Source organism: Lingula anatina, chromosome 1, assembly GCF_051362555.1.
Source record: "Lingula anatina isolate TDL-2025a chromosome 1, LinAna3.0, whole genome shotgun sequence".
Lineage (NCBI taxonomy): Eukaryota > Metazoa > Brachiopoda > Lingulata > Lingulida > Lingulidae > Lingula > Lingula anatina.
In genome coordinates this window covers 45838690-45852076 of record NC_141767.1, presented here as the reverse complement: position 1 = coordinate 45852076, position 13387 = coordinate 45838690, and the positions used below count along the sequence as shown (strand labels likewise).

General features: G+C 35.3%; 1 protein-coding gene and 1 long non-coding RNA gene across 14 annotated transcripts in view; one reads left to right on the top strand and one right to left on the bottom strand.

Moving 5' to 3' along the window:
* LOC106162155 (uncharacterized) overlaps window positions 1-4533 on the top strand; it is a 40490-nt gene extending 35957 nt beyond the window's left edge. For all 9 annotated transcript variants that reach the window (XR_001238302.2, XR_015333712.1, XR_015333711.1 and 6 more), the window contains one exon: window positions 3494-4533. This is a non-coding gene — a long non-coding RNA (uncharacterized LOC106162155). The remainder of the gene's footprint in view (window positions 1-3493) is intronic.
* The window catches only part of LOC106162154 (uncharacterized), a 42330-nt gene extending 32859 nt beyond the window's left edge, over window positions 1-9471 (bottom strand). Inside the window, exons 1-2 of one of the 5 annotated variants that reach the window (XR_015333701.1) lie at window positions 8684-9467; window positions 3653-3834 (exon numbers count right to left, since the gene is read on the bottom strand). The gene's annotated coding sequence lies outside the window, so the exon portion shown is untranslated. Of the gene's footprint in view, window positions 1-3652; window positions 3835-8683 lie in introns of all 5 variants that reach the window. The other 4 variants (XR_015333703.1, XR_015333709.1, XR_001238299.2 and 1 more) reach the window with 4 other exon arrangements.
* Window positions 9472-13387: the final 3916 nt, after the last annotated feature.

Sequence of the window (13387 nt, the reverse complement as noted above, 5' to 3'; positions counted from 1 at the left end):
TCTGCTTGCCTGAATTTATACTAGGCTAGTAATTGAATTGTCAGTTACGTCGTTATATATGCATTTTCTGTTGTCTCTCTCAAGAATCAAGATCGGAATCCATCGGATTGTTAATCCATCTATAAAAATCATTTGTTCATTCATCTACTTAACAAGGCAAGGTTTTTTTTTTAATATGGATGACAACTGAAGCAAAACTGAGTGGCCGATGTGGCCAATACTATGAGGGGCGAAACAATGTTGTACACGTCATTGCTTACATGCGTTCACATGGAGTGCAAAATCGGTGGTAATCAATTCAAAATATATGTAAATATATTTAAAAAAAACAAGGATCAAAAATGGATAATTTTACATCTAGAAACTATTTATCAAAGAGATGAAAGAAATTTGTTATTTACCTTCAGCCTTTCATGTTTAAAAGAATCAATGAATTGTCTGGTAAGGCATCTGCTCGCGTAAATATTAATGTTCAATTATTTTTAATGCAAAAAGAAACACATAAAAGGGCTTTCTTTCTGAAGATTTCTTTTTGTGAAATTAAGTAATATCTATTTCAGTGAATGAAATTATCTTATCCAAGTCGAAATTGCTCCAAAAAGGAAAAGCATTGGCTCCTCTGTGTAAAAGTGACAAAATAAACATCTAGGGCTGTGTATAATTGCAAGCTTCACACCTGCCGTTCACGTGGAACGAACACCTGCTTGCGCAACCACCGTGGAGTGGTTGATTTCCTCCAAGAACTCACGAAAGTGTGAAAATTTCAAAACGGTCCAGTGGCTAAAAGACGGAATAAATGGGTATTGAACATTAAACGGTTAACAGTATTGACAAGCGTGAATGTCGCCTTTTCACGCGGAAAACATAACTTGTAAAAACACACTCTGCATAAATGTCATAGATAATTGCATGTAATTGCAATGACTAAATCTGCATTGAGAATAACGCAATAATATAGAGTCGGTTATTCTGAGGTCATAATCGTAAAGTGCAAGCGAAATAAAGATGACGTGACGGAGAAGGTTATTCTGAATTACTGAAACGGTGTGATTCGCGTTCACATCATATTTTCTGTCTTTTCTTTTTTGTTTCCTTTTTTTTTAATCAAGTTATGGGTTATTGATATCACAGTGCTTAATTTAAAAGTCAGTTATATCTCTAAAATATTTCCGTAACCCCACCTTAAAACCTGATATTGAACACAGCTAAGAAAGGGTTTTTTAATTGTTTATGACCGCTGTCTGTTGGGGGTGTCACCGCACGTTAAGAGCAGTCAAAAAATAAAGCCAGATTCTAAATTACTGACGATTAAACAGATATACATGCAGCTTATTATAGTTTTGAAAAACACAGCCTAAGAAATTGTACATAGCAGTATATGTTCTACAGTGTATTCCTTTTGTTGGACCAATAATAACAAGAATAACCCTTGGTAATACCTGTATAATATGAAAAAGAAAAACGATAATAATTTGCAACTATCATAAGGATAGCTAAATCTGTGCTTGGGTAAAAAAAACAAGACGATTCCTTTACCTAAGACTTGAACTGTCAAAACCTGACCAATGAAACGTTCAGTCACCCTCTACAGTTTTTCCTTTATCCTGTGACTGATGTCCAAGTGAATTTCAAAATATATATATCAACATATGTATCATCACAAGTTCGAAGAAAAATGACGGAGGGTGGGGGGAGGAATCGGCACATGCAACAGCCACCCTTTTCTACCTGCTCCCTCCCCCCTCCCCCCCCAACCTTTCACGCCCCTGCCTCCGCTTTATTTTTCATTTGTAGAAATAGAGTTCATGTGCAAGAAGTTCCACATGAGTTTGTTATAATCTGTCATATTCGGGGTCCTCGCGGATTTAAACTTAGGACAAGCTTTTAACCCGTGTTTTAGGTGTCAAAGGATGGTCTCCGAGGTACTTTCACAAGTTGTATCGTGACACTTATGGCAGCTGACACACTAAATGCGAGCAAAGTAGCGTCTGTTTACAAGCCCCTAATGCATTTAATTTACTGCATTTACAACGTGTTTTGAATAGCCCGTTTCTGTTGTCTTACTCTAATTAAAAATAAAGATGATTAGTATTTGATGAACTAATGGGAAGGAATGATATTATTCATATATATATTTACTGTCTATATACTGACATTAAAACGAGTAAAACCATACTTTGAGTCAATGAAGAACGGGCAATTGGTGTTGTTGGTCCTTATTTTATACTAATGTCATCTGTTTCTAATCGCTATTCATAGACGATTTCTCTCTCTCTCTCTCCGTCACTCTCTCACTCTCTCTCACTATCTATCACCAGTTTACTGTAATCCTTTTCCAGAAACATTGGAGGCGACGAACCGATAATAACAACCATTAGGACGGTTAATAATTAAACGCTTTTAAGTGAACCTTAGGGGCTGATGTAGTATCATATAGATGCTGTAATGAAATTTAGATAATTAAACAGACAAATCCTGCCAAAAGGCGCGTCGCAGTCTAGATGGAAGCCAAGTGCAGATGTACAAATATTTGCTGTAGCTTAGTGGGTTTTATGGTCTGAATACATGGCCGTGCAAATGACACTGCGTATGGGAAAATACTTTTTCGAAAATTTCAATATTATATCTACTTTGTTTTATTGATGTTTGCAAAATCATTCCTTGAAACAAACTGTCGTGTTTAAAAGTACATAACGGCGATATTCTGTTAGATATGGTACAGCGCGGACTGTCCCAATCATCTTTAACTGTTCAGATAGCAATATGTAACAGCTTGCAAAACCATAGAAACAAAAAGCACATAATTTGTAGAAGGAACTCCTAAGTATTTTAAAGTCAATTGTATTGTAAAAAGGACTAATCCGGGCACATGTTTTATAATCAATCTAAATGGACAGCAAGTTACTTAAATGCATTTGACGAGACATCCCCGTTATCTTTTAAGAATATATCTATTAAAGGACGATATTATTTGAAAAAGCCATAAGAATATTTGAATTTACAGATGAATATACACGTTATATACGACATGCAAATAATTCTGTCAGTAAAACACAGTCAGCCTCTTATAATTAAAGCTATGTGCATGACAAAATCATGTTTACAAAGTCCCTAATATTCTTCATTCTAAAAGTCAGTTCTACTTTGCTTTTTTATTTTATTTGGCCTAAATTATCTCAAAATCTCTTGATGTGTAACAGGATTAATTGTTTTTATTTAAAGCAAATCAAGGTTCAAAAAGCCAGGATTTGGTTTTAAACACATTTACCCATATCCCACCCTCCCCTCTTTTTGTCTGTTTTGAAATTCGCTTCGTTATTCTGGGCATTCTGAAACCTTTAGTTGTTCTCCTTGGAGTATTACAGAGTCTATACTTCTAAGTGTTATGGATCAATCAGAGTGAGTGTGTGTGTGTGCATAATCATTATGCAATGTAAAACCATACGTGATTAGTGCCCTAATCTTACGTTTTTCTTTAATTTGTTTTTTTCAGGAGCAACATCAACTGTCTCTGGGGGGCACGTGACTTTCCTCGCATAGCAACCGAGTAATGAGTAAGGAACCTGGGAAGAGGAAAAATGTAACTGGCTTGCTTAAGACAGGGAAAGAAGAAAGAAAACTCAATTAATTTAAAAATCAAATTAACACCTACGATTTTTCCAACTTCAGTTAGATGAGGATTCGACTATTTAACTTCCAGGTCCGAAAATATAAGACGATCCAACTCTCGCCCAGGCCTATTTTCTTCATGTCTCGGTAATTTCTATTATGCTGAATGTCGAACGGTTATGCATGGTAATGTTTGCTAATTTTCTCTGGAGTGCTGGAAAGACCCTATGGGAGTGATAAAAATATGCATGGCATTACTTCATACTACAGAGAATACTACTACGAAGCCTTTATAGACAACGCGGCTGACGAAACCTCAGTAAAAAATTGATCCACTTCCTAATCAGCCTGCATCGTACTACAAGGGCCATAGTGCGCGCGCGGGGATCACCCACTGACGTCTTCGACAGCCAGTAAGAGAGCAGAATACGTACGTTTCCATATCTCCCAGCAAAATGAATTTTGATGTGATATACACAAGGGAAAAATGGGGAAATCAGCTAAGCAAGGCAAGATACCCACTGCTAGTTGTTCCTCTCTTTGGACACCGTCCTTAAGCGCCATCTACCGGTGTCTTTCACTTGCTTACTCAATCGCTGCATCTTGCAACTGATATGAAGGAAAAATACGAACCAAGCAACCGAGAAGACTTAAGATTAGTTTCACACGTGGCAGCATGGCCTGAGAAAAGAACCACAATAAATTAGGTCTCTTATCAGGCAGTTTATTGGTGGACTTTACCCACCAATGTCAAGTAATAGCGTGATGCAACTGAGAGTGTGTAAAAGATGTCAGGTGAGCCCAAAGGTGAATCGAAACAAACAGGCGGTGCTACCCAACCCAGAAACTTCTCCTCAATGATCACCTCTTTGTCAGCAATACACTTGTAGAAATAAATTATTTGAATATATTTCTAAAATTTAATAATACATCTTATTTGCTGTGTTGCGATTGCTATCAATAGATTTTTTAAAATGTTTACTGAGGTAGCTTTTTCACTTGAATGGAGTTGAATTTTTGAAACGTGAATCCAGAAAACCCGCTGATATTCATTCTAACTGCACACCTGATGCTTTTGCTTGGTTCTTTCTCGTATATCTTGTGATTTACGGCAGAGTCTTTACGATTTCCGTTTTTATGATGTCCATCTCTAAATTCAATTTCATGATATTACGGCTTACAACCAAAAGCTATTTAGTTTACTAATAAAGTGTTTAAATGCCAACCGGTATATTTAAGTAAGGGTTTTTCAATCACTTGGGATTCAAAACCAAAATGGTAACCGTTCTTTAAAATGTTTATTTTCAATTTAAACCTTCAAGGATATGAAAGCATTTTAGATACCAAATTTCTGGCTAATCACTGTGTTATCTAGCTCTAGGAATTGTCTGGAATATCTAGAGAGACAATAGGGGAAACAGAGGTTGAAATCTAGACTTCATGAATATACAAAATGTCCAATTAGATATCTAAAAGAATATAACAGTATTGTTTATTGATTACATTCAAAATATTAATGACAAACAAACAAAAACATTTAACAAAAACTGACAATAAATGAGATAAATGAGGAAAAAAAACAAAAGCATAATAAGACATTTTTCCTGCATTTAATGAAATATTATAACTTTTCCCATGATCATGAATAATACGACACCCCATTACAAATCAGTAAGTCTATTTTACAAAGTTATTAAGCCATTAAATTCAGTAAGCGCTGGAAGATCTTTGACTTGGGGAATCTTATTCAAAGGCTTTTTTTCTGGAAAAACAACGCATTGTGTTAGCACTGAGAGTAGAATGTCAGTCTTTTTCTTGACAAAACAAAAGAGAGAGAATCGTCTTTTTACCACCCTGCTGACACTTGTGTCGCAACTGATACTACGAGAAATTCCCTTTTTTTCTCTTGACTTGATTCGTAACCATTTCCGTCGACTCATATTTGGCCTCGATAAAAAGAAACCCTAAAACGGTCTTATTTATCTCCATTTTGAAATAAACTGATATTAAGGAATGATTAACATTCACTATACTACACCTTTAAAAACTACCGTATAAAACATTTTGACACACTTTGACCATTTATTTGAATGTTATACCAGAATCAAAGCAGTCACAGTTAAACAACAACACACAATATGCGTTTCCCTACTTCATCATGAAATTGAAATTCTCCTTATTGTGTACACGACCTTTCAGTTGTAAAGAGAAAAACGATTAAATAAAAATAATCGAAAATAGCTTTTTGATGAATAGTTGCAGGGTTCTTGCGAAGATTAAAGCCACGTATGATAATAAGGAAAAGAGAATGCATTTGAATAGACCAACAAAGTTTTGGTAACAATGGGAACTAGCATGAAATACGTACAGAACGAAAGACTTTAATTACCTCGTAGTATGTATACTAAAGACATTGTGGTACAGTCTTTATTCGACCACAGCATCATTTAACAAGAAGTGCTTTCTAAGATATTGGAAAAGCAGTTATTTCATCTTTATAAATGTGTCACAGTCTCTTCATTTAAGATGTTGTCAATTGTTCAAATTTCAGCGTAATAATTTTAAAAAATGAAAAAAATGTAAACCGCTTTCGAAGTGGTAATTGAGTATATTTGGAACTGTTTTCTGTCTTTTTTTTTATAGATTTGACACTCTCTTTACTGCAGCAGTATAATACAAAAGACAAGCCAGAAACCCCCGTGGGCGGCCACGAGAGAGGGGTTGTAGAAAAGGCGTGGTTGGAGATTGGATTGATTTCTGTGACATTTATGCACCTGCAAAGTTGACACGGAAATTTTACACTGTGTTTTTTAGGGTTATCAAATTTGTGAAATGTCAAGGAGAGATGACATTTCCTTTTACAGCGGAAACAACTCTCATTTCTCTGGTGGTTGAAACTGTCGTAGTAACATTCTCATAAAAAAAGCTCGGAAACATTTATCCCAAGCAGCATTAATTTAAGTACAGTATAGCGCTTTTATCAAAGACATTTTTCTCGGCGCGCAAGTAGAAAAACCGTTGAGGAAACCCGCACTTTTCACGCATACTGAAGGTCAAAGGTCGCGACAATCTTTGTCCCATGGCGGGTAGTCAGCGAGGTCGTGCACAGGTGCAGCGACGTCTGGGTCTAACCAGACTGCATGGCGACAGAGCACAATGCGCAACATAAGCTATGGAAATAAAAGAAAAGGTTGATACTGGGGAATGCGCCTTTGAAATATACCAATCGCGCCATAGAGCGGCAATGAAGGTCCTCCAGTGCTGACTGTTCAGCTAGAACAATGCCTTTACACTTAAAAAGTCAACCTAAATCTCCGATCAGGCCCCTTTGTGTACACTCACCTTATGTACACATCTTTATTAACTGTCAGCGTGAAGCGCGAACTTCATGATGCAATGAAATATAATTTTTATTTAAATAAATAAGCACTGGGCTTTTTGTGACCTATGTTTACCAAAAGATGTTGAGCAAATAAAAGAGGAAAAAGGAACCTTAAGTGTCAATTTTAATGGAGGGGTTTTCTGTTCTTTCTGAGTTTCAAGAACCCGCAGAGTTAAGTTTTATTAACCGTGACTGGTGTGTGCAACCTATGCCATGAGGCTTACAACAAGAAGCCTTTTGTATTACCCATCGAAATGCTGTTATTTGAGTCTGGGTTTCACAGTGCATTTTTCGGGATAAAAAGAACTTTAAAGGGGTTTAAAGTGACGTTGTTTTAGCACGGGTTATGGTTTGTAACTATTTCTAAAGTATCCAAGTGTCTGACATTAAACAAAGATGTTGACGTAAGTTATAATGTCTGATCTGCAAGCATACGTAAGGGCGGTACCTTGAACTATGGCCCTTTTGTTTATTATTTGGCTGTTTACGACTACTTAGTACAGAAACTCCAATCAAAACCCACCCTCAGGTGTCCGGTGCATGAACCGATTTTTGTGTGAATTCTGCACCGATAAGTGTGACATAACTTCACTTCAGACAAAAAAGTTTGAACCCAGCATTCCGTGAACGCGGACAAAATCTCACCAAGGGTCGCATAAAGTTCATTTGCAAGCAAATTCTGTTTTTCATGGCGCAACTAAAAGCACAGTTTATATACTAGTGCAACGCAGGGTTGCCTCAGTGATTATATATGGTCAGTCGGGCGTGGAGTCCATACCTAGTGACCATGCCTGCATTGTCCATTTTAAACCAGACTTGCCCTACGGCGAACCAAAGTACAGGGCAGGGAAGGGTGGGGAAATCACCTGGACTAACGACTGACGGTTACTTGGGAAGGGAAGCAGCAAGATAAGAGAGCTAGGCGCAAGGGCAGAGGTCTTAACGTATCGCGAATGGAACCGGTGCATGTATGAACTGAAAGTAACACGTTTCGTGACTACTTTGAAATAAAACAGAATGCTCCTCAATGCTACTGTGCTTATTTTACTGTGACAGCTTTCTTCGCTTAGTTGTTGCAAAATGTGGTCTGTTACGTGAGCGTTATGGCAGAACCACGGCATTTCGTTTTTATTATTTTTCTCGGGGGATATGATGGTTGCTTCATTTTCCTTTTTGAAGTTTACATGGGTTTATTATTATTATTAATATCATTATTTTTTGGGGATTAACCCTGGTACAAGTGCTGTAATCGACATAAGAAAACAATTGAAGATTATGTAACATCTTTAATGGCACTTTTAAACTATCAATTTGTGGAGCACAGATAATAATTTTTTCAAAAATAGATATAATATTCGCGGGAAATAAACAGTTAAAATGCCTCAACAGGATTGGAACCACGTTTTGTTTTTCATTTAGAATCATTTTAGGAAAATATACCAGGAGTATAGTAATTTACACATTTCGACGGTTAAGCATAGATAAATGAGAAATTTTGTAAAGCTTAAATTAGAACATGATAAATATAACTTTCAAAATTAATAAAAACGTCACAATTTCTATGCGGGAGGAATTCAATAACAAAACAGACGTACAATCAGTTTTCCCCAACAATAACATGCAAAGAAATTGATTAAAAAAAAAGAAAAAAGCATTAAAAATAGAAGGAACTCGTATTACCAGTACACTTACCTTGTAAGTGGATCAACCAGGTCAGAAGAGGTGATGTTGTCAAGATCTTGGATCTTCTGGTATAAAGAGAGAGAAAATGAAAACAAAAGATAGAAGATAAAGATTCACCTTTCTCTGGTATTCGTACATCTGCTCGAGTATCTTTTTTACTCTTGGTGTTTATATCTTCCACTGGTGACTCATTCTATTATTTTTTGTCTCAACAAGACGCGCGCAGAGGAAATACGTGAATAGAATACTGATGCGTAAGAAAATAATAGGATTTTTTTCTGAGAAATTAATATTTTTATTTTACTGGCTTAATGATATCAGGGTTGTTTTTGTCGGAACGTGCAACCCAATACTGCGTATAAGCGTTTGGAAGGCATGTTGTTTAAACTGAAAGTAAAACAATTATATTACCCATATTTTTGAAAATCAATTTGATATTCTTTTGTATTGAATGCCACTTTTCATTTTTCAATTAGCATAAGGGAAGACAAAGGTGTGCTATGAACTTTAAACGTTTGGTCACATTATCATCCATTCGCTTTTTACCTACGTTCCAAATTCCTGCACACCGTGGGAACGAACTGAAAATACAATCTATCTAGAAAAAAAAGATCCTCAAATGAAATACAATACCATATCAAATAATTTGCATTAAAGACGAAAACAGCAATTTATTCACTGCTCCGCGGGGCTGTATTGGCCTTCGAATAAAACGTAGAAAATCAATTCGGTGACAAAGGATTTACTAACGGATGGATAAATGTTTATGTCATGTTTCGCTGTGATATTGGCCATATTGTAATAATATTAAATCTAGTAAGGGTCGCTCGTATACTTTACCTATACAGCATTTACTAGTAACATTGGCCCACTCGGATATCCCAGATTGCAGCAGGGCACGATTAGTATTCAAGGTGTCGCTTCCATGCTAAGGTGTCAGTATGCCCCTAAGTTGAACGTGATATAGAAAAACACTCGGAACGATTGACAGTGAGGTTCGATGGTTACTAAGGCCTTATTTGACATTCTTAAATGATCAAGTTAGCCTTATCTACACCAAAATTCCCCTTTGAATGGGTTGTCTTGGGGAAAATATTGCAACATTTGTTCACTAGAAAGTGGGATTTGCAAAGATAATTTACATTGTGTATAGCGTAAAAGTAAATACTGATGAAGATCGAATATCAAGATTCAACAGATTAAGCAATTTAAATAAGATTAAATAAACCAATGTTACGAAATTAAAATACAAATGTAAAAATTATGAAAGAGGTGGAGGAAAAATAAAAGAATAGACACTAGGAAAAGTACAAATTTTGTGTATTTATTTCTGAACAATTTAATGAATAGATACGATTTTTTTCTCTAAGAAAAAACACATATATATTAACATGAACAAACAAGTTACAACTAAGTAATGATCAAAAATAAAAATATTAATTTTCTTGCATTTTTAAAAGTAAAAAATGAAATGAAATAAACTTACTTGACCGTTGAATTTCTGTACCATTCGAAAAGGAAAAGGGGTTTGAAGAATGGAAAACAAAAATGTTAACTTTACTTGTGGCTGCCTTTTATGGGTTAAAACGAAGCAAAATTAACCATAAGTAAGATTTTTATCTTTTTTAAATTATTTTTTGTACTGAATTAATTATTATTTTTCCGAAAGTTTATGAAATGACCATTTCCGAAACATGTACAAAAGCAAGAGCAATTTTCATTTTTGTAACTTTTTCTCTATAATTTAATATTGATTGATAATGCTTTTATGAAGTACTACTGCATCCAGAGCTCTCGTTTCACTGTAACGACATTATACCCCTAAAACATACTACAAATATAGGCTTCCTGAATTTTTAATATTTCACTGAGTTTAAATAAAAATACATTTCACGCAATAAGCGCAATCTATCTGTTAGTGTAATATCACACGTGATTGCATTAGAAAGCTTTCACGCCATGACAGGCTGTAAACTTTTACCAGTTTTATAATTATGCAAGCCCTTTAAATAAAGAGGCGCGAATTTTAAAATATAAGGGTAAGCTAAGGACTCAAAATTGAGTGTCAAAGAGTGCAGGCGTACTTTTTAAAATCTGTCAAATCATTTTTTGTTGAATAAGTTTTACCATCACGACACCGAAGAACACTTGGTCCTTTGTCTTTGTTCATTTTGATGTCAACATAAGTCTGGGTGAGTTCAAGATTCTCGTTATCGCTGAATATTGTACGAGTGAGAGGTTGCGGAGTGCGACTATTTCTGATAAAAAATAGCTTACTATTCTACCTGTGTGTCTTATCTATGATAGATCGAGCTCTAAGGGTCGGTTAAGAGGGATAAACAGCTCCTGCAGTCGTGATATGCCATGAGATCGTACATCATTTAAATCTGAGCCTGAGGACTTGGTGAGCCCCGTCAACCACGACATACCCAGTTGCATTACGTAAATAAATGGCTCTTTGACACGTATTAGCAAAAACAACGTTTGCAAACGTATGATTCTATTGAAGCTATTAGGTTTACAAATTTCATTTTACTTTTTTAATAAGTGTATATTCATATACGATAGTCCGATAACCTACAAATTTTTAGCATATTCGTAAGATATTTTTGCGTGTTGTTTTAGACTAAAGATAAGGGATGTCATGATTTTTCAGTAAACAAAATGCATATATTTGAACCTATCAGGTACCTGTTCAGCGCAGAGGCAGGTAGTTTTCGTTTTCATATGCGTCAAAATATCGCTCTTTGAAAATATAAAAAATAAAATAATAAACCCTGATTCAAAACATTGCACCGTGTCCTATTGTTGTGAGTTTAAAGTCAACAGACAAATTGTGGCAGCAATGGTTAAACTGTTGATAGAAGCAAAACGAGAACAGATATGGCATTTTAAATTAGCATCTCCTCACTGGAGAGCTGGAAAAATATTACATCTCCTAACATGGTAAATAGCGTTTTGGGATTCTAGATTTGGTTTTTAAGCTAATATTCCAGGAAAAAACATAATTGTAATTTGTCGGCGCATTTTCTCTTAAATGAATCCTCTAAATTATATGATAGATTTGCATTACAGTGGTTACTCTCGCTAATGGTCCCACAGTTTTTGATTTGCTCATCTTTAGACATGATTATATCCGCCAAACACTGGAACAGAAAATTTAGATGCCTTACGGGAAATATGACATAAAGCAATGCACTTCACTTTGAAAAAAAAGGTTCTTCATACAGCCTACAATAACGGACAATCGCGTTGTGAATAGATGCATCTCACACACCCTAAGCCGCAGCCATTCATGTTAAGTGTCAATGAAGCTCGCGTAATGTCATGTATGAAAGAACAAAGAAAAAAATTAGCTTTATTTGTCATCCATACATCTGACCGAGTAATCATGTATCCTTCCCGTGTGAAGGAATGTTGGTTTTGGACTGTCTCTCTTAATTTGTGCGGATTAATTATTTAAGCTTTGTGGCCCAATTCCATAAATAGATTATGAATAAAAAGGTAACAGAGCATTAAGTATTGTGCATGTGTATCATCTCCCAGTAGATGAATATAGGAACATGCTGATATGCTCGCCTTGAATAAGGAGATTGCATAGAGAAGAATATGTCTTTCAATTCAGAGTGATGAACAGTTGAAATTCACATATAAATGTACAACGAACATTTCGCATGGAGTGATATATAAATTGTATGATAGGCATTCTTAGAATTATGAAAAGATAACATCTGGAAGTCGTGCCGTTTTAGTTTTAGTATCTCTCTTAACTAGCGAAACAGCCTGGTTTTCTACAAAGAAAAAAACGTTGGAGGGAAGAAGGCAACTAGGGCTTGCCCCCGACCCCTACATGCGGTTGCTATGGCAGCATGACATACCTGCTAACAAAATGTACGGAAAATTATTTTGCCGACTCAGTTAAAGAAAAAAGAAAGAAATCTTGTGTCAATTGAGAAGCCAAACCACAGCGACCCACCGAGGCTTTATACTAATGTCTGTGGAATATTTCATCAACCTCAAAAATATCAACACTGGTTTTTCTGCTTTTACTTTTCTATTTCAGGCGTGATGCTGCATCTTATCTGAAAGTTATACCTAAAATCATAGCACTTGTTAATAATAATGCATTATCGTTTTGTATCAAATTTGTTATTTTATTTAGTATTTTAATTTTTTATTGCCAAAAAATATCATACGTGTATATACATATAAATTTATTGAGCTGACCACAGGCGTTTCAATCAACTTGTGCATATACTTTTTTCCAAAGCTTGAAAGACATTCATCTGTATCAAAAACGCAGCAAGAGAAGGACAGGATAGGAAGAAGAAAAAAAAGAAAATTTTTGAGAGTTAAATAAAATTTTATGAAAGCGATTTAATATTTTATTGAAGAAAACATAATCTAAAGCAGCCATTCATATATAGTTAATCAAAATTAGCAGTGTTAATCTTGTTAAACATATCGGGTATATTCTAAGATTTATCTTTTAAGCTCAAAACGTATTAATACCTTCTATTTTTTTCTGCCTTGAAAACACACGTCAAAAACACATGCACGAAATCAGATATCTTAAAATCCCCTTACAAGTAAAAGGCGTTCACACACTCTTGAAGAAACTCCCTAAAAGGAAATGAGAAAAGAATGGGTTCATTATTTTTTTCGTCAAAAATATTTTGTCGTGAAAATAGTAAGTTATCAATTTAAGGGTTA